At 38.1% G+C, this 24,863-nt stretch overlaps 1 protein-coding gene across 2 annotated transcripts in view; it reads right to left on the reverse strand.

Annotated features, from left to right (window-relative positions):
• LOC127433270 (talin-1-like) overlaps window positions 1-24,545 on the reverse strand; it is a 264,085-nt gene extending 239,540 nt beyond the window's left edge. The window contains exons 1-2 of one of the 2 annotated variants that reach the window (XM_051684989.1): window positions 24,386-24,532; window positions 5,553-5,651 (exon numbers count right to left, since the gene is read on the reverse strand). The gene's annotated coding sequence lies outside the window, so the exon portion shown is untranslated. Of the gene's footprint in view, window positions 1-5,552; window positions 5,652-24,385 lie in introns of both variants that reach the window. The other variant, XM_051684988.1, reaches the window with a different exon arrangement.
• Between the last annotated feature and the right edge of the window lie 318 nt (window positions 24,546-24,863).

Consider the following 24,863-nt stretch of genomic DNA (forward strand, 5'->3'; position numbering starts at 1 on the left):
CAGACAGACGTGTGTTGTGCACATTCTTTCATTGAGTTGGGCAGCGAATCTTCACATATTGACAAAATATGATGCATTATATTTTGATTATGCAATCTTTTGTACATTTTGTTACAGATTATTTTATAACAGCCTATAAAAATGAATAGACGATAAACTGGAACAAGATGCAATGCAGCAGACAAAGACGTTTGTCAGACATGTTATTATATATACAGTTATGTACATGTCATTGCCCCTAGAGCACTTGACGAGTACTCGAGTAGACAAAATGACCAAAATGCCCATCCCTAGTGTACAAGCAATAAAAAAAATTAAAAAAAGAGGGATTTCAGGACAAAATTCCTTATGACACCACACAGCCAACGAAAAGACATTTCTGTGAGCTTCTTGTAAACACGGGGGCGAAAAGTTAAAGGCCCCATGAATGGCTTGATGAGCATTGTTTTCTTTCCAGTATTGACGCATTTCCTATTGAGACAGCAAGTTGGGGTGGGCTCTTCCCTTTTCTTTTCTTTTCTTTTCTTTTAATAGTCTTAAGTTTACATCACAAGTATGAACCATGTTTTGCTACTTGGTTTTGCAAGTCAGAAATAAGCCTAGATGGTATTACAGGAAATGACATTCTCACTTTATAAATGACTTTAAAAAAAATAAAATACAAATATGACTAAAACAGGATGACTAAACAAAAACCAGAAAAGACTGTTATCCTACACTCTAAATCATATTTTTTAATTATTTTATTTTCCAGTTTTGCAAGTAAAAATCTGCATTATATCTGCCTATTATACTTGGCCATTAAAAAAACTCCTATCGGTCAACCACTAGTTGTAATACCATATTCAACATGAGAGCTGTTGTTTTAATATATTTTCACACCTTTCTGTTTACATGTGGTTTAAAATATCTATATCGCAGTTCAAATCACAATTGCAATATTTTTTCGAAATAATCGAAACACAATTTTTGTCCAAATTGTGCAGTCTTAGTTCTGTTTAAATAGGGTTCATTTTGATTTTTATGTTGACGGTAAGGTTTATTTCTGCTGGCCTGCTCAGTTAATTCTTCAAACACAGAGTACTGTTTTCCGCTCCAACGTAAACTCCACAGGAATGCATTAACACTAACGTTGGTTGAACGCAATCAATGGCAAGTGCAACTCCCTAAAAAAAATCAGTCAGGCACGTTTGCGTTTGACAATAGATGTCCAGGGGAAGGAAGAGCTTCTAAAACACTTTGATCAGAGCTTTGGCTCAGTCTGATCATGGATTTAACTACAGCAAAAACTAAAGTTAAAACTCTTTGCAAGAAGGATCAGAAATGCAGCTCTGAATGAACTTCAGTGTAGCTACACAAAAAAACAGATTACAACTGGAAATATCATCTCTTGTGCATAAAATATTCATTTGGACAATGTCCTTTTTTAGTTGGGAGAAAACATTTGACCAACATTTGATCACCATGGTGATATGCACATTTATAGTACAATATAGGCTAGTGCTACTTTCACTCAAAAATACACAAACAAAAGACCATGAAGATGAAAATGTATTAAAAACAGTCATCAGGCTTCCCACACTTTTCTGACCAATACATTTCCATGACTTTTCCAGTCACTGAATAATGGTTTTAATCAATATTTCTGATTCAGATCAGAATAATATAAAAGGACAATTTTATAAAATGTTCATTTTGATTCAGACTGATTCGTTAATGAATCATTCAGATCGATTTGAGAACCAGTTCAAATGATTCATTGAAAAAAGTAATTCCAAGAATAATCGGACATGCCACGCAAGGAAGTTTTACACTACACAAGTTCAACACAAGAGGAATTTCTGGCCAATTAAATATTTTGGAGCTGAACATAAATAGAAAATTGTACAGTATATTTGCTATATAAATTTCCATGATTTTTCCATGACTTTTTAAGATTTAATGAATTCCCTTTTCCAAGCCTGGAATTTTTTTCTTTTTATTCCCTAATCTTTTGAGGTTTTCCATTACTGTGGGAACCCTGTGAAATGTTTAATTGCCTTCAATACACCTCTCAATCAAGTAAAAATACATTAATGTCATGGCTGGTTTTTAAGGCATACCTCTCTCCAAAATGCAAAATTCTATGAGAATGCACATTTGATATACTCAGTGACATGAAACCACATTCCTAAGGCCACTTCCCACACAAACAGGAAGTCTTCAGGCCTAGTGAGCACAAGAGGCACGCTTCAGACGTGAAGGCTGATTCAAAGAGTAGACAGGAATATTATGCTGCCTTCTAAGAATCACGGGGAAGGCAATCTAATAACGCATTGCGACAAGCTCAGTGCAAAAATTCATTCAAGATGGTAAACAAAGTTACTATAAATACAAATAAACTGGACTATTTTACACAATGTGTGCATGCTGTGTACTTTCAGCTAATCAGAGTATTGTGTCATTACTTTAGAAACTTGTGCCTCTATTGAAATAAATAGTGAGTCAATTCTCTGGTGTCCGTCACATGCGGAATATTATTTGTTTGAGTTCCTGCCTTCATAGAGCATTTCAAATCAAGTCAACTATGTGGTTTCATTTCAGTTAGGATGTTGCTTTAGAAGGTAGCTGCCTACATAGGCATTAGACAACAGGGCAGCTCACTAGGTTTCGGAAGAGAACTAAAATTGCCTTCTAAAACATAGGATAGTAGGAATAATGCTGCATTCAGACGTGTTGGAATTACTGTAATTACGAAACGGCAACTCGGATCTACTCTGAGCTGTTCAAGAATTATTTATTTCTATTATAACGTTCATAACGCTACAACAGTTTGGCATGTTTTTATTCACAGGTTCATCTCAACAAGCATGTTTTATGACAATTTTTAGCCATTCCAGTTAAAGTATTTCAATCATAAAGCAGCATATCATTGACTCATTTTCTTTCAACATGACATTTTATCTAAATGATCTGTAAATACAATTTAACACTAGACTTCATTACTCCACTTTCCTGTTCAACCTTAACCCACTTTAGAATCATAGTTAGTACTGTGTATCAGAAACAATACGATATGCACATTTGCATAATTCCAAATATGCTTGGCCACTAAATGTTACTACCCAAATTTAAAATACTGGGGTTTTGTGGACAGAAGAGTGGATGAGAGCATTTCTCTGCACAAATTTATTTTCAATATTATATTCAACATTCTCAGACAACTGGGGGCCTGGGTAGCTCACTGAGTAAAGACGCTGACTACCATCCCTCGAGTCACAAGTTCGAATCCAGGGCATGCTGAGTGACTCCAGCCAGGTTTTCTACACAAGCAAATTGGCCCGGTTCCTAGGGAGGGTAGAGTCACATGGGGTAACCTCCTCGTGGTCGCTATAATGTGGTTCGCTCTCGGTGGCGCGTGTGGTGAGTTGTGCGTGGATGCCACGGAGAATAGCGTGAAGCCTCCACATGCGCTATGTCTCCGCGGTAACGCACTCAACAAGCCATGTGATAAGATGTGCGGATTGACGGTCTCAGACGTGGAGGCAACTGAGATTCGTCCTCCTCCACTGGATTGAGGTGAGTCACTATGCCACCACGAGGACCTAGAGCACATTGGGAATTGGGCATTCCAAATTGGGGAGAAAAAGGGGAGAAAATCTAAAAGAAAACAAAAAAGGGACAACAAAGTCAAGGTATTGGAGTGGCCACCACAAAGCCCTGACCTCAATCTGATAGAAAATTTGTGGGCAGAACTGAAAAAGTGTGTGCAAGCAAGGAGGCCTACAAACCTGACTCAGTTCCACCAGTTCTATCTGGAGGAATGGGCCAAAATTCCAGCAACTTATTGTGAGAAGCTTGTGAAAGGCTACCCAAAACGTTTGACCCAAGTTAAACAATTTAAAGGCAATGCTACCAAATACTAATAAAGTGTATTTAAACTTCTGACCCATTGGGAATGTGATGAAAGAAATAAAAGTGTAAATAAATAATTCTTTCTACTAAAACTGTGAAAAACTGAGTTTAAATGTATTTGGCTAAGGTGTATGTAAACTTCTGACTTCAACTGTAGGTATAATACTATTAGATTGGCCATGTCGTAATTTTAGAAAACATACAACAGAAACTCTGACATGTTACTTGAGCATGTAACCAATACATGTCCTTTTTTCTCTCTGGACAAGTTACTTTTTTACTCAGACAAGTGAATGACCAATTTACTTGTCCGAAGATCAAGCACATCACAATGCTTAATGTCGAGCCCTGCATGTCATCTGTAGAAAATGCCATAAACAGGTTGCATCCAAAAGTGGAAGCACTTCAAATCTCTTCCACCATTTACAACAGCGCCATAAACTGCAGTATGTGTTAAACTTCGTGCTGCTGCAACCCCGGCCACGAAGCCTTCGCAGCCCGCAGAGTCTTCTGCCCTGAAACAAAGCACGTTGCAAGCTTCATTTACCATCTCACATGTGGCTTTGACTTACAACTGAACATTTAGTTGCACTGCGCGCCCGGGTCGCGAGCTGTCTTCACGTCGTGCTGAGGTTCGGTCACTTCTGTTTTGTCTTGTTTTTGTTGCCTGTTGTGTGCATAGCATGGTGTTTGCCTCACGATGTACGCTCAGGTTTTGTTTAGTGTGAGAATGCGTGGCATTGCTTTGTTTGGCGTTGCTACGCATTCTCTCGTCTTGTTTGTCGGTTGGCATGAGCGTATATTGCCTTTTTGTCTTGGTGATGTGCGCTCATGCCATTCGGGTGTTTTGTTGTCTTGCGAGAGCACGTGGCATCGTTTTGTTTCTGTATTGCTGTGTGTCTCTCTGTCTTACGTCATACCCTGCCTCCTTGTTTGCCCATTACTAGTTTATTAGTTACACCTGCCCTGTCTTGTTAACCTGTTGATTTCTCTCCCTATTTTAGCCTCCTCGTGTGTGCTGTCCAGTGCCAGTTCGTCTTGTGTATTTCTTGTCAGTCTAGTCGGTTTGTCCTGTTTCTTGTCTCGTTTTGTTCCTGTTAATCCCTACCCGGTCCGGTCGGTCCTGTTCTCCGTTACCCTCTGCCCCAGCCTGGACTATTTACCTTGTGTTTTTCCCCTTCGGGGAAGTTTATGTTTATTGTTTTTTCCCTCTTGTGGGAGTTTGTGTTTGTTTTTTGTATTAAATAAATTCCTTTATTTTTACTCTGCGCTTGGGTCCTGAGCCTCATTCTCTGATCGTGACACATTCAGCCTAAAAATACAGAGATATGAATTTTGGTCCATATCACCCAGCCCTTTTTATGAATTTATATCTGTAAAGTGCTTATATGAGATTACATAAATCATGTCTTGTAAATTATAAATATAATACAATCATGGGGGGAATTGTCTTAAAAACATAATATATGAGGTCACGTGACGACATGCGAGGAGCGGACGTGTGAGCGGCGAGCTCTGCGCACTTTGCTAGTTTTTGTATTATTTTCATGTTATAATCCGGTGAGATTCGATTCACACAGCTACATATTTTTTCTTTGAGGTAATCATGGCAAAGAATTCAAAATCCTCTGGCTCTGGAGACATTAAAAGACACTTACGTGCTCAAGCTGAAACCTCTGATGGGCCTGAGGACCAGGGACTCCAAGAAACTCTTACATCAACGGAAGATCACTTTTGCACTGATGTTTCCGGCCAAACTGAGAATAGATACAAAGGATGGCCGTAAAATATTTACGTGTCCCAAACAAGCACTGTCCTTCATAGAAACAATGGAGTGAGTAAGCCATTTGGTTTCTCATATAGCTCCAGAGTGGATTAACTCACTGTATTTACTCTTGCTGTCTGAAGAAGCTGGGTGCCATTTTTGTTTCTGTTTGCGTTGGTTCCGCCTAGCGGCTGGAGTTTGTTTTGTGGAATATCACTCCAAGAAACTTTTGCATGGACCGGACTTGAGCAATCCGATGGCAAAGTTGTCGCGGGGGCTCTCGTAGGCGTATATGGACCTTTTGAGTTTAGAGGGATTGACGCCGGTTGGCTCTGTTGCGTGCGGGATTAATGCGCACATTTTTCTTTTTTCTGTTTGTTTGGTTCGGGGGGGGGAGTTCGGGGTTTGGTTGTTGCACTAATGTTAGAATGTGGTCTGTATAATCTTGTTTTTGGCACACAATTTATTTTTTCTATTATATCAATATGTCAGAAGTTAATATGAGTGGATTGTCTCTCTCCACGTGGAATGTGAATGGGTTGGGGCACCCCATAAAAAGAAGGAAGGTTATTTCTTTTCTTAAGCGTAAGAAATGTAATATAGTGTTTCTTCAAGAAACACATCTTTCCTCGCAGGAAGCTGAAAAATTTGGGAAGATATGGGGTGGGTATGTTTTCTTTAGTGCTGGCTCAAGTAAGAGCAGGGGAGTCATTACACTGATAAGTAAACATCTACAATTCAAATCTCTCAAACAGATTAAAGATAAATTAGGGAGAATCATTATTGTTTTAGCAGAAATGCAGGGGCAAAGGTTGGTTTTGGCTAATATTTACATGCCTAACGTTGATGATCAGGGCTTTTTTATTGATCTTGAAGGGATGTTGTAAGCCGCTGGCACCCCTCATGATATAATATTGGGAGGAGACTTTAATCTTTTGATGGACTCAGTCCTTGATCATAGTGAATCAAAAGTGTGTAAGCCCCCTAGAGCAACACTGACGCTTCACAGGATGTGTAAAAATCTTGGTCTTGCAGATATTTGCTGACTTTTGAACCCATCTGGTAGGGACTATTCATTTTTTTCATCAGTCCATAAGATTTATTCTAGAATAGATTTATATATATATATATATATATATATATATATATATATATATATATATATATATACACATGTATGTATATATGTATATGTGTATATGTATATATCTAAGTCCCTCATTTCATCTGTTGTGGATTGCTCAATTGGAAACATTTTAGTCTCAGATCACGCCCTGGTGAGTTTAGTGATGTTGCCACATACGGAGAAAAAGAAATCATATAGATGCCGATTTAATGTATCCCTTTTGCAAAATCCTGATTTCCAACAAATGTTAAAAACTGTTCAATGTTTATATGGAGACCAACTGGTCCTCAATATCTTCTGTGGACATCGCTTGGGAGGCACTTAAGGCAGTTCTTAGAGGTCGGATTATACAGTATGCCCCATTTACCAAAAAATCCAAAGAACGAGAACTCAGAGTTGGAAGGGAATATTAAAAGTGCAGAGGCAGAGCTGAGGCGCCGAATGTCGTCTGATGGCCTCAGAGAATTGACCCAATTGAAATACAGATATAATACTATTTTGACACGGAAAGTGGAGTTTTGGTTTTTCAGGGCAAGACAGTCATACTTTGAGACGGGGGACAAAGCAGGGAAGCTTCTGGCTAGATATATAAAGTAGAGAGTCTTTTTCTACCATTCCCTCTGTGAAATCTGCTGGTGGTGAAATTTTTACCTCAGCCATTGATATTAATAATGCCTTTAAAGTGTTCTATCTTGATCTTTATAGTTCCAAGTCTTCGTCTACTGATGAAGATATTAGAAAATTTGTGAAACCATTAGAACTCCCTAAATTGCCGACTGAGCAAAAAAAAAAAAAAAAAAAATCTCTTGATTCTGAGATAACCTTGCATGAGCTTGATGAGGTAATCATGGCCTTACCTATAGGCAAGGCTCCGGGGCCAGATGGTTTTGCCGCTGAATTTTTTTGATCTTATACTACAGAATTGGCTCCACTTTTGTTAGAAGTTTATACGGAATCATTAAAGAATGGAAAGCGTCCCCCAACCAAGACACAAGCACGGATCAGTCCAATTCTTAAAAAGGACAAAGATCCAAGCGAGCGTAAAAGTTACCGTCCAATTTCCCTGATCCAGCTAGATGTAAAAATTGTCAAAACTTTTGGCTAACCGATTAAGTTATGACATCTCTTATACATATAGATCAGGTGGGGTTTATTCAGGGCCACAGCTCTTCTGATAACATTAGGCGTATGTTTTGCATACTCCTGTGTCATGCTGACGGGATGTCAGTGCTCGGATTCAAGCCTTCATTCATTGTTTTTTTCTCGAAAATCATTATTCTTCGGATGTCGATTTTCCTAAGAAAACAATCTAATATTTAGACTGTTTTACTATCTGGTTATTAGTCCCTGATTCCAGGGTGGTGCCCCGTCAATGTTAATCCTTATTAATATTCTATTGATTTTTGATAATTGATAATTATCTTTGATGATTGTTGCATTTGAATGATCAATAAGCTAGTGTTAATTTTAATTAATGTTTCATCGATGTTAACAATTAATGATTATCTTTGATAATTGTTGATTTAAAGGATTAGAAAAGCTAACATTGATTCTCATCAATGTTCTATTGATTTTAATAATTAATAATTATCTTTGATAGTTTGATAGATCTCTAATTATTGCTAATAACCAAACCCGCTCCTAAACGTAGCGCACTACATTTACTGGAGCCCGATATGAGGTTTTAATGAGTTAGATTCAACTAATTAATTTAAATTAATTAATAACTAAAGAAATAATTATTAATTATTTCTGATAGTAAACAACCAGTAAGAGCCCTACAAAGTCAGCTGGTCTAAATCCGAAGCATTGGCTCTGACAGCGTACTGTCCAGTAACAGCCTTCCAGCCGGGCGCCTTCCAGTGGCCCAAACAGGGCATTAAGTATTTGGGGATTTTATTCCCAGAAAATTTGTCTGATTTAGTTAGAGTTAATTTTGACCCTTTAATAAAAAGGTTTTCGAGCGATGTGGACAGGTGGGCTTCATTACATGTGTCGATGATTGAGAAGGTTAATGTTATTAAAATGAACTGTATTCCAAAATTCAACTACCTGCTACTGTCACTCCCTATAGATGTCGCCCTCTCTTATTTCAATCAATTTGATAGCATAGCGAAGTCCTTCATTTGGAATGGTAAACGTCCCAGACTACATTTCAACAAATTATATAGACCGATTGACAAAGGTGGGCTAGGCCTACCCAAGACTTTGTTTTATTATTATGCGTTCGGTCTCAGGCATTTGGCTCATTGGTCACTTCCACCTGAAAGAGCCCCTCCCTGGTTTTCTATTGAACAGGAAGTCCTTGCCCCTATTTCGCCATTGCAAAGCCTTTCTATCAAACTAACCGGAGAAGCTAAGTTACACCCCGTTATCACTCATTTGCTCTCGATATGGACAAAAGTGTCCAGAGTGTTTAATTCAGACATTTATTTGAATGCTGCTTCGAGCATATGGCTGAACCCAAAATTATGTATTGATAAGTCCCCCTTCTGCTGGTCAGAGTGGATTGTGAGGGGGGTTAATACGCTCGGTGACCTATATAAGAGTGGAGTGTTGAGATCCTTTGGTAATTTGGCTCAACATTTTGGGATTCCCAGATCTCAGTTTTTTAGGTATTTACAGCTGCGCCACCTGCTCTGTACTATTTTTGGGAGTAGCATACACCCCACTAAAGCGGCAGACACTCTGGGAGTGGTGATCACTGCTTTTGGAAAAGGTCATGAGGCATCAGTGTATTACTGCCTGCTAGTTCAGAGTCTGGGGGATGGAGCTTTAACCTCTATCAAGAGATTATGGGAGAAAGATTTTAATTTGGTATTGGAGGAGGGAGTGTGGGCTGGGATTCTAAAAAATGTCAAGTCTGTATCTGGGATGTTGACATGACATGGCATTTTCACTGTCACACAAGATAAAAATTAATAAATAGTATTAAATAGTAAAAATGCATTAAATGATTAAACATTTCTTTGCTTTACATCGACCTGTTATTATACAAACTGCATTGTCATTAGATTTTTTTATTTTTTGAGCCAAATCTCAAAATTGTCCTATGGTGTAACTGTCTCAAGCAAGGTTCAATAAATTCTAACTTTTATCAATTAAAAAGAAAAGCATAAAAATGTTGATAAATACCACTAGCATAATTTTACAAGTGTCTATTTTAGTAAATGGCAATTAGTTTTTTCATCCATATATTTCTAAAAGCGTAGGAAGTTGATACATTTTGTCACTGAAAACCACGTCCTCTGGCGTGACACCATATCCTCGTTTTAAATCGGGCAATTCCACGGACGACTTTATTTAGTTTCTATAACCCCATTCAAGGTCATGTTTCTGACGCCCCCGTTAAGGCCAGGACCTGTGCACATGGTAAGATTTTGTCTCTAAATTGTTCAAATATTTAACTTGTTTCAAAGCTCTAAAAGTGTTTACGTTTTGTTGTCCTTTGGTGTGACGCCCCTACATTTTTTTTTTCTTTTACTAAAAACTATGTTAAACTGCATAATTATGGAACATTGTACAAATGTGTCTTGCTAACTGCTAATGACATGTTAGCTAAGAACTGCATGGTCATTAACTCACACAAAAGCCTGAAACATCCTTTGGTGTGACAGAAAATGTCCTCTGGTGTAACAGCCACCTCATCTATCACACCAGAGGACAAACATGTCACACAAGAGGACAAGGTCTATTAAAGAAGCATTTTAAATAATTAAATAAAATTTAACTAATTTTTTTTTTTTTTGGACCATTTTCGGTGTTTTAATTGCAATAACTTAACTACTTTCTGCTGTTTTTGCAGAACATTTGTACTGTTACAGTGATGATATGATGTATGATGATACTGCTATTCAGTGTCATGAAAATAAATAGTTATAAAAGTTAATTAACAGAGGTTCGGGAGTAGCATGCCAATTTTAATCTGACAAATCACAGCCCGCGAGCAGGAGTATATAAGCCGCAGCTTACCTGCTTCCCGTGACAGATTTTCTTGGCATCCCGCCTCCTCCCCATCTCCACCTATTTTCAAATATTCACTATTCATCTAAGGGTACGTTTACACGACAACGATATACTAAAAACGGAAAAGTTTTTCCTTTGCGTTTTTGAAAAGTTTCGCGTACAGACGACATTGTCAAAACGATCCCCATTCACACGGATCAGCAATAACGACTAAAAACACTATTATGCATGCCAGGCCAGTAGTTGGCAATGTCACTTTGTAAAGAAACACTACACGCCTGCGCACATAAGCATTCTTCCACAGAGCGGTGAATACAATCAATGAAGATGGCAATCGATGGTCGTAGTAGTGATGCAGTAAATCTACGATTTGCTGGAGAAGAGTCAATAAACTCAAAATTCTGAGCAGCACAAACACAGTCCTGTAGTTCGCCATTGTAGTTTTGAATGTCTTGCGCGTTTTGAAGTACTCACGCACATGCCTATAGACTGAACACATAATACGCATGCGCGTGACGTCATCGTTTTCACAAATTCGCATTTTTGTATGTTTACACGGAGACGGTAACAGCATCGTTTTCAAAAACGTGCACTTTGAAACCCATTTTCAAAAGTTTGCCCCAAAACGCCGTTGTCGTGTAAACGAACAGCCAAAACGAATAAAAAGTTTTCCGTTTTTAGTTGAAAACGTTGTTGTGTAAATGGTCCCAAGTAAGTAAAGTCCGAGGGGGATTGGTGTAATCAGGACTCAAGTCGAGTCTCGAGCTCCGAGCCCTCCAATATCGGACAGCAGGCCAAATATGCTTTACTCTATTGAAGATTATATTTACATGCAAACTACTGAAGTATAAAATGTGGTCCTTCATTTTTAGATTCTCTCATTTTTGGACAGAAGGAATTGAGGGAGAAAAATGATTGAGAGAGAGAGAACACGAAAGTATAGAGAGAAAATTAACAGGGATCCACACAGAAGGGAGGAGATCCTAAGAGAACAATGAAGAAAGTAAATAGTTTAAATGTTGCTTTGAAAAATGCAACAATTATATTAAAACATTTCAATCATCTTTCATTCAGTTAAATAAAAATGCTTGAATGTAATACATCTTATTTCTCTTTAACCCAACAACTACCATTTCTGTCCTTTAGTGTGACATAATGTCCTATGGTGTGACACATAAAAGAACCAAACATTTCTTTTTTATCTCAAAATATGTTTAAAAAACTGTTGAATATTGCATTAGAGTAGATATAATCATCACTCATCTTAAACTGGTATCATTTTCAACATTTTTGAAAGGATGACAGCAAATTTTGACTTGCATTTAATGAAAATGTCCAAAAAGTTCAACAGGTAATGGGGGAGAAAAGGTGTTATTCATAATTTCATAATAAATAAAAAACACCATATGAAAATAAGCATTTAACAATGAAAATATATCTCTCTCATGCTCTTTGTATATTACCTAACTTTTTTTCACACCATAGGACACATTTACAGTGCAGTTCATTGAAAATGTTTAAAAAACAGTGAAAGAATTGAAAAAGTTAGTGACCACTTATATTTTCTTAAATATCAGACTTTACACTACATAAATGGATGTATTTTATTTTATTTATTTTTTTAATTGTGCTTTACAAATAAATAGTTTTTTACTGCATATTTGTCCCATCTATGGTGGTGCAACTTATATAATTCAAGATTCTACATAGATTCTATTGGACCCCCTCTAGACTGTATGCTTGGTCTTAAAGACACACTCACCTGCTGGCATTACCAATCGGAGGATGGGGACATGACCCATGTTTTTTGGTGTTGCACTGAGATTCAGTAATTTTGGTTGAAGGTACAGAGTTTTGTGTGTGACGTGTTGGACATTCGGATTTCGTTTTGCCCCAAACACTGTGGGTCCTCACCAGCGCGACGATAGGCAGGCAGATTGTTTTAAGGGGTTGGAAGTCGGTGGGAGCACCCTCAATTCAGGAGTGGTGCAAAGAGATGGGAAGGGTGGCGGCCTTCGAAGAGATAAGAAGGCTGGGGATATGGGATTCTTTTCATGGGAAGTGAGATTGTGGAGAGAGAGGCATAATTTTAGAATTGTATGTTTATTACAATATTACAATGTTTATTGTATGTTGTGCTCAAAAGTTTGTATACCCTTGGAGAATTGGTAATATATGTACCATTTTTAAAGAAAACATGAGTGAGCAGGCAAAACACATTTCTTTTATTTCTTATGGGATTCATATTCAGCTGTAGGTTATAACAGAATGGTTATAAAACAAAACATGACATAAAACAAAACATGGCAACAAAGAAAAAAATGAAATGACCCCTGTTCAAAAGTCTGCATACCCTTAGTTCTTAATACTGTGTATTGCCCCCTTTAGCATCAATGACAGCGTGCAGTCTTTTGTAATAGTTGTCTATGAGGCACCAAATTCTTGCAGGTGGTATAGCTGCCCATTCGTCTTGGCAAAATGCCTTCAGGTCATGCAAAGCCTTTGGTCGTCTTGCATGAACCACACGTTTGAGATCTCCCCAGAGTGGCTCGATGATATTAAGGTCAGGAGACTGTGATGGCCACTCCAGAACCTTCACCTTTTTCTGCTGTAACCACTGGAGAGTCAACCTGGCCTTGTGCTTAGGGTCATTGTCATGCTGGAATGTCCAAGAGCGTCCCATGTACAGCTTTCGTGCAGAAGAATGCAAATTGTCTGCCAGTATTTTCTGATAACATGCTGCATTCATCTTGCCATCAATTTTCACAAGATTCCCCGTGCCTTTAGAGCTCACACACCCCCAAAACATCAGTGAGCCACCACCATGCTTCACAGTGGGGATGGTATTCTTTTCACTATAGGCCTTGTTGACCCCTCTTCAAACATAGCGCTTATGGTTGTGACCATAAAGCTCTATTTTGGTCTCGTCGCTCCAAATTATAGTGTGCCGGAAGCTGTGAGGCGTGTCAAGGTGTTGTCGGGCATATTGTAACTAGGCTTTTTTGTGGCATTGGCGCAGTAAAGGCTTCTTTCTGGCAACTTGACCATGCAGCTCATTTTTGTTCAAATATCATCATATTGTGCTCCTTGAAACAACCACACCATCTTTTTCCAGAGCAGCTTGTATTTCTCCTGAGGTTACCTGTGGGTTTTTCTTTGTATCCCGAACAATTCTTCTGGCAGTTGTGGCTGAAATCTTTCTTGGTCTACCTGACCTTGGCTTGGTATCAAGAGATCCCCGAATTTTCCACTTCTTAATAAGTCACTGAACAGTACTGACTGGCATTTTCAAGGCTTTGGATATCTTTTTATATCCTTTTCCATCTTTATATAGTTCCATTACCTTGTTACGCAGGTCTTTTGACAGTTCTTTTCTGCTCCCCATGGCTCAGTATCTAGCCTGCTCAGTGCATCCACATGAGAGCTAACACACTTATTGACTATTTATACACAGACACTAATTGCAATTTAAAAAGCCACAGGTGTGGGAAATTAACCTTTAATTGCCATTTAAACCTGTGTGTGTCACCTTGTGTGTCTGTAACAAGGCCAAATATTCAAGGGTATGTAAACTTTTGATTAGGGCCATTTGGGTGATTTTTGTTATCATTATGATTTAAAAAGGAGCTAAACAACTATGTGATGATAAATGGCTTCATATGATCACTATCCTTAAATAAAAGACAGTTTTTTTTTTTTTTTGCATGATCAGTCATATTTTCAATCAATGCCAAAATTTCACAATTTCTGCCAGGGTATGCAAACTTTTGAGCACAACTGTATATGTATCTATGTGTGTGTATGTATGTATATATATATATATATATATATATATATATATATAATTTTATTATATATTTTATTATTTTTTATTTTGTGTGTGGGTGTGTGTGTGTGCTTATGTATGACCACTGGGATGTTCGTTTGGGGTCCTTAATTGGGGAGGGGTAGTAGTGGGAGTTAAATGTTGATTCATTTTAGATACGTTTTGTTTCTCTTTGTCTTTGAAGAATCAATAAAAAAAATGTTAATCACAAAAAAAATTTAATATACACTATATTGCCAAAAGTATTCGCTCACCCATCCAAATAATTGAATTCAAGTGTTCCAATCACTTCCATGGCCACAGGTGTATAAAATGAAGCACCTAGGCATGCAGACTGCTTCTACAAACATTTGTGAAAGAATGGACCACTCTCAGGAGCTCAGTGAATTCCAGCGTGGTACTGTGATAGGATGCCACCTGTGCAACAAGTACAGTCGTGAAATTTCCTCGCAACTAAATATTACACAGTCAACTGTCAGTGGTATTATAACAAAGTGGAAGTGATTGGGAATGACAGCAACTCAGCCACAAAGTGGTAGGCCACGTAAAATGACAGAGCGGGGTCAGCGGATGCTGAGGCGCATAGTGCGCTGAGGTCGCCAACTTTCTGCAGAGTCAATCGCTACAGACCTCCAAAGTTCATGTGGCCTTCAGATTAGCTCAAGAACAGTGCGTAGAGAGCTTCATGGAATGGGTTTCCATGGCCGAGCAGCTGCATCCAAGCCATACATCACCAAGTGCAATGCAAAGCGTCGGATGCAGTGGTGTAAAGCATGCCGCCACTGGACTCTAGAGCAGTGGAGACGCGTTCTCTGGAGTGACGAATCACGCTTCTCCATCTGGCTATCTGATGGACGAGTCTGGATTTGGCGGTTGCCAGGAGAACGGTACTTGTCTGACTGCATTGTGCCAACTGTGAAGTTTGGTGGAGGGGGATTATGGTGTGGGGTTGTTTTTCAGGAGCTGGGCTTGGCCCCTTAGTTCCAGTGAAAGGAACTCTGAATGCTTCAGCATACCAAGAGATTTTGGACAATTCCATGCTCCCAACTTTGTGGGAACAGTTTGGGGATGGCCCCTTTCTGTTCCAACATGACTGCGCACCAGTGCACAAAGCAAGGTCCATAAAGACATGGATGAGCGAGTTTGGTGTGGAAGAACTTGACTGGCCTGCACAGAGTCCTGACCTCAACCCGATAGAGCACCTTTGGGATGAATTAGAGCGAAGACTGTGAGCCAGGCCTTCTCGTCCAACATCAGTGTCTGACCTCACAAATGCGCTTCTGGAAGAATGGTCAAAAATTCCCATAAACACACTCCTAAACCTTGTGGAAAGCCTTCCCAGAATAGTTGAAGCTGTTATAGCTGCAAAGGGTGGGCCGACGTCATATTAAACCCTATGGATTAAAAATGGGATGTCACTTAAGTTCATATGCGTCTAAAGGCAGGTGAGCGAATACTTTTGGCAATATAGTGTATATGAAAAAATGTAAATTTCGGACACATTTTTTTAAAGCTATGATGGTAAAAACAGCAATTTTTAATTTTTGTTGTGGCCAGTGAAAATTTTGGCAGGGCAAGTAAAAATCTGAAGCACTGGCCCGACCGGGCCAGTAGAAAAAATCCTTAGCATTGAGCCTTGCTGGAACTCTTAGGAAGAAATGTGAAACTCAGCAAAAAACATTCTTTCAAATACAAACATCTCAAGCAATAAGACTGATCAATTGGACAATATTCTTCTGCAACAAGCTTCCTCGATGACAGTTATTCACTGTCGGATCTAATGGTGTGACTTGGTTTCATGTCTCAGATATAATGATAATTAATCACAGCCAATCCACAGTAGTGGTTTAAATAGACTATGACACTGTTATAAATGGCTGAGGCAATAAAACTGGCTTCCAAATAATTTATCTTGCCTTTGACCAAATATGGCTGCTTCCAAACACTGGCAAGAGAAACAAACCAGCAGTCTAGATCACCTAAATGGGAGCGAGTGTAGACCATTACACATAAATCCAGCACCAGTCACTATTTCACTCCACATGGCCAAATCTGTTACAACATACTGAGGCAAACTACAGGAACAGTAAACTAGTGTTATTAAGTGCATTAACAATAAACTAACTTGAAAAAACAACAGATATTTGACTGATTTTGACCCTTTAAAAAAGCCTTTAGTGCCAATGAACTTTAACATAAATCTATTAATATATGCTCCACACATTACATGGTATCATTTGCTGAAGCTGGTTTTGTCCCAGCAGTAAAGGCTCCTCATGTGAATGTGCTGTTGATTAGAGTGTTACTAGTTTATCTCTTCCTCTGGGAATGAAAGAGCACATCCTGTTCTTTGGGAAGACATAAGCACCAGCACTTTCATTCACATAATATTTGAAGTAATAAGTTACCATGTTACTAAACAATCTTAATATTAGTGTTGTTAGAAGAAGCTTAAAAATACAGTCCTTTATATTTTTATTTCTTTCTATTATCTTTCATAACACTGTACGTTTGAATATTTACAACAGAAATGCACGACAGAGTCATTTATACAGCGATGTTGTCAATTATTACCAGCAGTGTTTTAATGCGCAAGCTCATAATCGTGTCGCAGGTGATTGAGTCATAAGTGTCCATTTATATATATAAATGTGTATATGTGTGTGTGTGTGTGTGTGTGTGTGTGTGTGTGTGTGTGTGTGTGTATATATATGTATATATATATATATATATATTAGAGGTGGGAATCTTCACTGGCCTCACGATTCGATTCAATTACGATTCAAAGGATAACGATTCGATTATAAAACGATTTTCGATGCGTCACGATGCAACTTGTCCTTTAATTTCTTTATTTTTTCAATTTCTTCAAAATTTATTTTTTACTCTCTTTTTTCCCTTTCAGCTTTTTATTTAACAGCTGTTTTAAAAAATCAGAATGAGTCACATTACATAAACCGGCCTTTTACATTCAGTGTGAGCTGTGAACAAAACATGGAACATCCACAAGATTAAATAAATGGTTCTATAGTTTAAAAGAGTTTTTCAATCTCAGTTGTTCAGTTTCTTTCTTTAGAACCTTAATAAAATCTTTTAAAAAGCACAAGAAAAAAAATATTGGTTCTCCATCAATACACACTGAATACTATTACTTCAACTGATATATAATCTTTTTTATTTTTGTTTAAGCATTGTAAATCATTTAATAGTATTTAATTATTATTTCAAATTAATCTATGCCATGCTATTCATTTTCATTTTTAACCACAAATTGAAGTTGCTGGTCCAGGATGAGAGAGATCTGCTTCTATGAGAGTGCAGCTGTCAGATTCTCCTCTCCTCACCTGCACAGGTGATAGTAAAGCGGTTTAAATAGCGGAGTTGTTGCTTCAGAAATTTATCAAGCATCTCATATGCACTGTTCCATCTGTTTGCTCTGCGAGTAGATCGCACGACCCTGTCGCAAAAGCTACGATGGATTCCAAACCTTTATCATCAGGTGTGTGCACTGTCCTGACACAGGCAATAAAGCAAAAGCCAATGGAATGGAGAGCACGCAAGAGTAGAGAAAGGCATAAAAAAAAAAAAAAAGAATTAAATGAAAACATCACCAACATCTCCAGAACTGCTGCCTCATCATTATTTTCCTGTGTTTTCCCCTGTTGTGTGCAAATCAGTGCAATAATTGGTGCGAGCTCGTCTTTCAACTCTCCCGTTGCTATGTGCATGGGTTTGTGAAAGAATTTTGGGATCATAGTTTCATTCGGGCACAAATGGTCATGTGTTTGATACAGCTGGTCTGCAAACAGGTTGTGTTGCAGTGACTTTAGTATGTGCACTTAACTCGCGACTTTGTTTCTACATCTGTCTTTGGCGTGCACCACTGCTCTGCCGTGATTTAAACTGAACTCAGAATCGATTCTGATTCTTTTGAGAATCGATCCAGAATCATTTGAATTGCAAAAATGAATCTTTAAAAACTGGATCTTTACAAAAGCATTTTATTTAACCAACTGTTCTATTAAAAAAAAAAAAAAATAATTGTTTTATGAATTAATTTGATTATTGTCATTTGTATGTCATTCAAATCAGTTCATCTGTAATACAGGCACATTTCTGGTTCATGTTTCATCCACCAAACCTTGAATAGCAGCAAGTCCAAATTCCAAGCTTTTAAATTACACATATTTTTCAAATGAGAAGCTTTTAATGAATTATTTGGCAGTTTCAGGGATTACAAATTAAAACATATTCTTTAAATATCGGTTATCGGTATCAACTACAATCAGCTGTGAATAACTGGTTATTGAAATCGGCTCAGGAATTCCATATCAGTGCATCCCAAGTTGTTTTATTTTATTATTTACATAGATTTTTATAAATAGGCTAAAAAGTGTGTCCAGAATAGCATATTATCTACTTTTTCTGTGGTATCGAAGTTTTGGCAATTTTACTGGCATTGGTACCAACTGCTGTGATGGACTGGCCACCTGTCCAGGGTGTTTCCCTGCCTTCGGCCCGAGACAGCTGGGATAGGCTCAGCACTACCCGCGACCCTACATAGGACAAGCAGCTATAGAAGATGGATGGATGGATGGATGGATGGATGGATGGATGGATGGATGGATGGTACCGACTGCTGAAATTTTGGTATTGTGACAACCCTGTCACCACATGTGTCTTCCTCATGGAAAATTAACAGAGTTAATCAAAAACACCAAAAACTAAAGCAGCTAGTCAGTTATTAGAGCTACAAGAACCCTCAAGGTTTCAATGTGAAGACTGTGTGGAGCTCTGAGTGTGCACATGTACAAACATGATGTCTGACAGGCTCTGGGATGATCAAGAGTTATCTGGATGAACAGGTCACCATCCTCTCCTCCTCTACACCTCTCTCAGACCTCTGAACACAAAGAGACCCTTCATTTCTCTGAAGCCCACTACAATACTACACAGTGTGCATCAATGGCAGGCTTGTTACAGGGTGCGGTGGGTGCAGAGAAGCATGCTGCTAGCCGCATTAAGCTTGTCTACACGCAGGCTTGCTGCAGCATTCTTCACACTGCACTGGACATGTTTGTGCTGACGTGTAATAAATAACATACTGATATGTCTCAGGTTTTTTTTAAAGGAAATAACCGGAAGTACACTGGCAGGTATCATTCTTTCCATGGGCTAATCAAGAGCAGAAAATATAAAGCACCATTTTAGGGTCCTTGCATTAAAATGCAATGGGACAATAGCTTTTGTTTAGATTGACAACATTTCATCATGCAGAACGCTTCCTCAAACTTCCTCCATGTTGTGTGGGATCAGGCACATTTGAAATGTGTTGGAGGGCTGGTTACAGTCAATACAATCAAAAATACATCAATGTGCACTCAAACTACAACCACAGAGGTTATTGATCGGTTTGCAATAGTGAATGAAATCTTATGTCAGGACTATTCAACTTCATCGAATAGCCAGATGGAAAAAAATCTTTGATTCATGCGGGCCAAGAATATTTTAACATAAAGCTTCTATCAGATATCGTGTTATAGTAGATCTATAATATTTGTAAATAAATAAAACGTGTGTTCATAGCTTTAACTTTTCTTTTTCCACAAGAAAAAAAACAGATAACTAAAAAGTGCTTCTCAAAATTGGTCTATAACAGAAAGTGTAATTAAGACTGATAATAAAAATTGTATTAAACAACAACAGTGAAGTTATTGTTGGTGAAGTTGCATCCAACATTAAGCAAATGTAAGTTTGTTACATATGCAACGATTTACATTTTTGACTTTTCAAATTGAATGTTTTCTTGACCAAATTAATGAACAGAACTTTTCTGTTTCTCCAAACTCACACTTATCAGTCGTCCATGATTTTAGTTCTTTAATCTTCCCATTCCGTCAAAATGACGGATAATGATCATTCGCAGCCTCTGAAAGAGTCTAAAAATTGTGGTGTTCTTGCACAAGACACTGTAAAAACATTTCACACCTGGTTAGTTTTAGGTGTCTGATCGCGGTTCACAGAATTTTTTACCCATATGTGAACACTCAAGATGATTTCAGACCTCTTTAAAACGAGTACGGTTCACTTTCAGCCTGCGGTTCAGTTCGGTGATCAACCATGACTGAATTTGTTGCATTTTGCCTCAAAATACATTTTTTATATAAAAATACAATGCATTCCATTTTAATGAATTTATTTTCTATTTCAATGTATACATTAAACACGTTTAACTAATCTCACAAGTTAAGGCCCAGATATACTTCATACAAATTCGAAGAACGAACAGGTGTGACGTCATTTAGAACAAAATCTGGACAAATAGACTGTTTTTGCATTCGTTTCTGTGGTGAGTAACAGCTCACTGGGGCGAACTTTTAGGAAAAATTCTTACCAGGTTCTAAAGACTTACTGCCATTGGTCCATGTCATCGATTTATTTCCACATATGAAAGTGGCCTAGATCGGATTTGAAAATGTCACATTCAGTGCACTTGTGGCTGTTCACACTATCATCCAATTAACAGATCTGTGTCACATGTAAGAGAAAAAAATCAGATTTGGGCCACATTCAGACCTGTGAACATCACCAGAGTGGATTCTGTGCCACAACCAAACTTCAATCCAAAATGCTCAATGAACAGAATTGTTAATAGTGTAGCTGACATGAAATACTCATCACACATGAAATATTAATGTGATATGCTAAAGTCCAACTAAAACTATTCTAAAAGCATTTAGCTGATTCTTTTATAATAATTATGTGTGATGATTTTATCTCTCAAATTAGAGATTACATGAATTTGTACTTATACATTTTTTTTTTTTGTCACACCACAAAACCATTTAAAATGAACAAGTGAAGGCAAAAAGTGATTAAGGGTGCTTTCACACTTGGTTAGATTGCTTGGTCCGAAACAGAGTTCGTTTCCTCTCCCCTCCACCCGCTAGTCTCTGTTCACATCATATTATCTGGGTCCAAATCGTGGTCCGATTGCTTAATTAACGTACAAGTACAAATGGCAGAGTACAAGAGGCAACTGTTTACCACTGTGACTAGGTAACAGCAACTCAAGAAGACATCGGCTGACAGAACCAAAAGTACCACAAAACTTTAGTAGCACAAAACAACACTTATGTTTGTTTGCTCCAGATGCATTGAATGTGTAATGATGTGATAAATGTTATTGTTTGTCTGCCGTGAGCCCACGAATGTGTTGAAATAGATGTGAAGAAATGAGCTGCTCTCTGAAGGCGATTTATTCAAGTAGGTATAGCTGCAGGCCAGAGATCTCCAAATTGTGGGGGAATCTCCAAAAGAGGTGGGGTTACTCCAGAAGGGGGCTGGGTTACTGCAAAAGGGGGTTGCGCCAACTCCAAAGGGGGCGTCATGTCCACACACGGTTAGGTTGAGGGAAAGGGTTAGGGGCTCTCTATATCTTTGCTGGCAGTTTGGAGCTCCAGCCCCTTTTTGGAGCTCTGCCTGCAGCTACACCCTTCTCTATTTGGAGACATGGAGGTATGAGAAATGCATTGTACCATAATAATTGCGATTGGGAGCCTGCAAAGACACGAATTATACACCATCACAAGCGGTTCACTCCCACGATTTAGTACGACTGCGTTCATGTCAGCAGCAAACTAGGGCTGGCCGATATGCAAGAAATATGTTCACTATATTTTTATAAAAAAGTATTGCAATGTCCGATTACATTGTCAACCTCCGGCCAAGGGATTGATGAATATTCTTGCTTTATTGATTTTGTTTAAAAATGTAATTCATTTATTGCAACACAAAAAAACTTAAACCAAAGACATTTCAAAATTCAAATTGCACTTCAAATGAAACGAAAAAGCAATTAAAATAACAAAGTGGTCAAAAAAACATACAAGCATCAGATATATAATAAAGTATGTTTCTTCAAGTGTGTGTCTTTGTGTCTAACACCAATTATTGTCATGTGTCATGAGACGTCTTACAGGTCATCCGCCACAGTGGCGGGTAGATGAGCAAAATTACGCACCATGCGTATGAAATAGCCTAGGCTACCCGCATTACGTGCATGCTAATTTCATACCCTAGGCTCCTATTTAATATAATTGGGGACTTCCCAGCTCCATGGTTTTGTAAAATTTCCTGATATTGTCAACCGTCGTCTGTCAATGAGTGTCGCAATCGGCATCGGGATATTTGTCAGATATCCATCGATATCCGGTTACATCGTAATATCGCCCAGCCCTACAGCAAACCATACTGGAATTCACATGAACTGTACCCCAGACCACCTTTTCAAGTGGACTCAGGTGCAGTTCACGTGTGCGCACCAGAGTTCGGAAAAAAGTCTTCAAACCATCCAAATGAACAGAACTTTGACATCAATCGAACACGGGTAATATACACGTTCCCTTATACGTTCATATTAATGTAATCTCAAATGTTTATTTTGATCGAAAATTTTAACAGATATTTTATGCGTCTACTATCTATTTCTATTGTTTGTCTGTATGATGACTAGACTTCTTGCCCATTTATAAAAATCAGCAGCCATATATATATATATATATATATATATATATATATATATATATATATATATATATATATATATATATATATATAAACTTGCTCTATTAAACTAGTTACCACTTCACAAATTATCTGATGTAAACTTGTAGGTCCTACAGACTGTGACATATAGGCCTAATTGAACTGAATGCTCTTTCAAGCACTTAACACGCAGCTCAGCAGCTCACAGGACATGTGCAATAGCTCCCAAAACTACACATAAAGTGGGTCATATTACACTATATGACCAGACAATTAGGTTTAGTCCTGGATTAAATGACTAACAATTTATCATGCAATTGCTACTTCAAGGCAAGATTCGGGTCTTGCTGAAGTGCTCTCACCACACCCGATCTGAGCTCACTTATTTCAGCCCTGAGGGCGCATATTCCTTCAGCGCAACTTCCTCTATGAAAGTACATCCGACTTTACAAAAGAAAGAAAAAATAAACAGACGCGTTCATGACGAAAATATCATGTTGACATTTGAACTTTTCAAAGAGTCATAACTGTCAAAACTCAGAATCTACAGTGAATCGATTTGAGCATGTGTCATTGCATAATTTAACATCCGTTTTTAACGACTGGATGGTCAGACTCGATATATTTGCACCGTCTATGTATTATGAACCATTCATAATAAAAACCTATGACAGGAATAACACATCATCTACACTGCCAGCAACGCGACAAAATAACAACGCTTTATGATAATCTACTAACGCGTTTTCGGAGTAGATTTGAAGTCCCTGTAGGCCGCGCTTTTCACTGAAGTTACATTTACAGTATCTCACTGGCTTCATTCCTTCCGTGACGTGTGTGACACTTCATTGTTTACCAAGCTGTAGGCCATGAAAATAAATCACTTAAAAGGTAGAAACAAACTGTTCTGTAAAATGTACTCTTATTTATCTTTTAAAGGGCAAATGCCTCTCTTAGTTTCTACGGTTATAAACTATGCAGCATATTCTTCCGCGTCACTCAGCAGAAAAAGTCAACTTTTATGCCCTTATGTCGCCTCTAATTCCATATTCACACACAACTCTCTCAAATAATAGTCAAAATACAACGTTTTCATTAAATCCCAATGAAGAGCTCATTTTAACACCTGGCGAAGAGAATTCAATGTCGGACTCGTAACGGAGTTTTGAAGATCTTCGCATCGAAGAGAAACTTCCCACCTTTGACAGAGTTTTGCAGCTTTAGCTTAAGTGTTTTAACTTGGAGTACGTTTTGCACTTACCTAAGCAGGTTTCTTCGATCAACAGTTGTCCACCTATGGACAATAATCGATATATTAGCAATCCTTGTCCCCCAGCAGAAAGTTCCTGTTGTGTAAATGCTGGTATGTAATGTCAGACGTGATTTGATTTCTGCACCGTTGCATTGAGGCGATGTAAACTCCACCCTGAAACACACACACACACACACACACACACACACACACACACACACGCACCGCGCGCGCACACACACACTGCTGCTTCGCATATCTGGCACACACAAGGGCGTTTCAGCCCTCTTCAAATTATTTTATTGACTAAAGTTTTAGCCTTCATAAAATTGCTTTATTAAGATCTGAAAAAGCAAAAGAAATGACCACCATGTCATTTACAGTTATGTTTTTCAGCTGAGAAAACTTTTGGTTAACAGGCTGTATACATTATAATATTATATTTTAACGGTATTATAATTATTATTATTATTATTATTATTATTAT

This window comes from Myxocyprinus asiaticus, chromosome 43 (assembly GCF_019703515.2).
Source record: "Myxocyprinus asiaticus isolate MX2 ecotype Aquarium Trade chromosome 43, UBuf_Myxa_2, whole genome shotgun sequence".
Classification (NCBI taxonomy): domain Eukaryota; kingdom Metazoa; phylum Chordata; class Actinopteri; order Cypriniformes; family Catostomidae; genus Myxocyprinus; species Myxocyprinus asiaticus.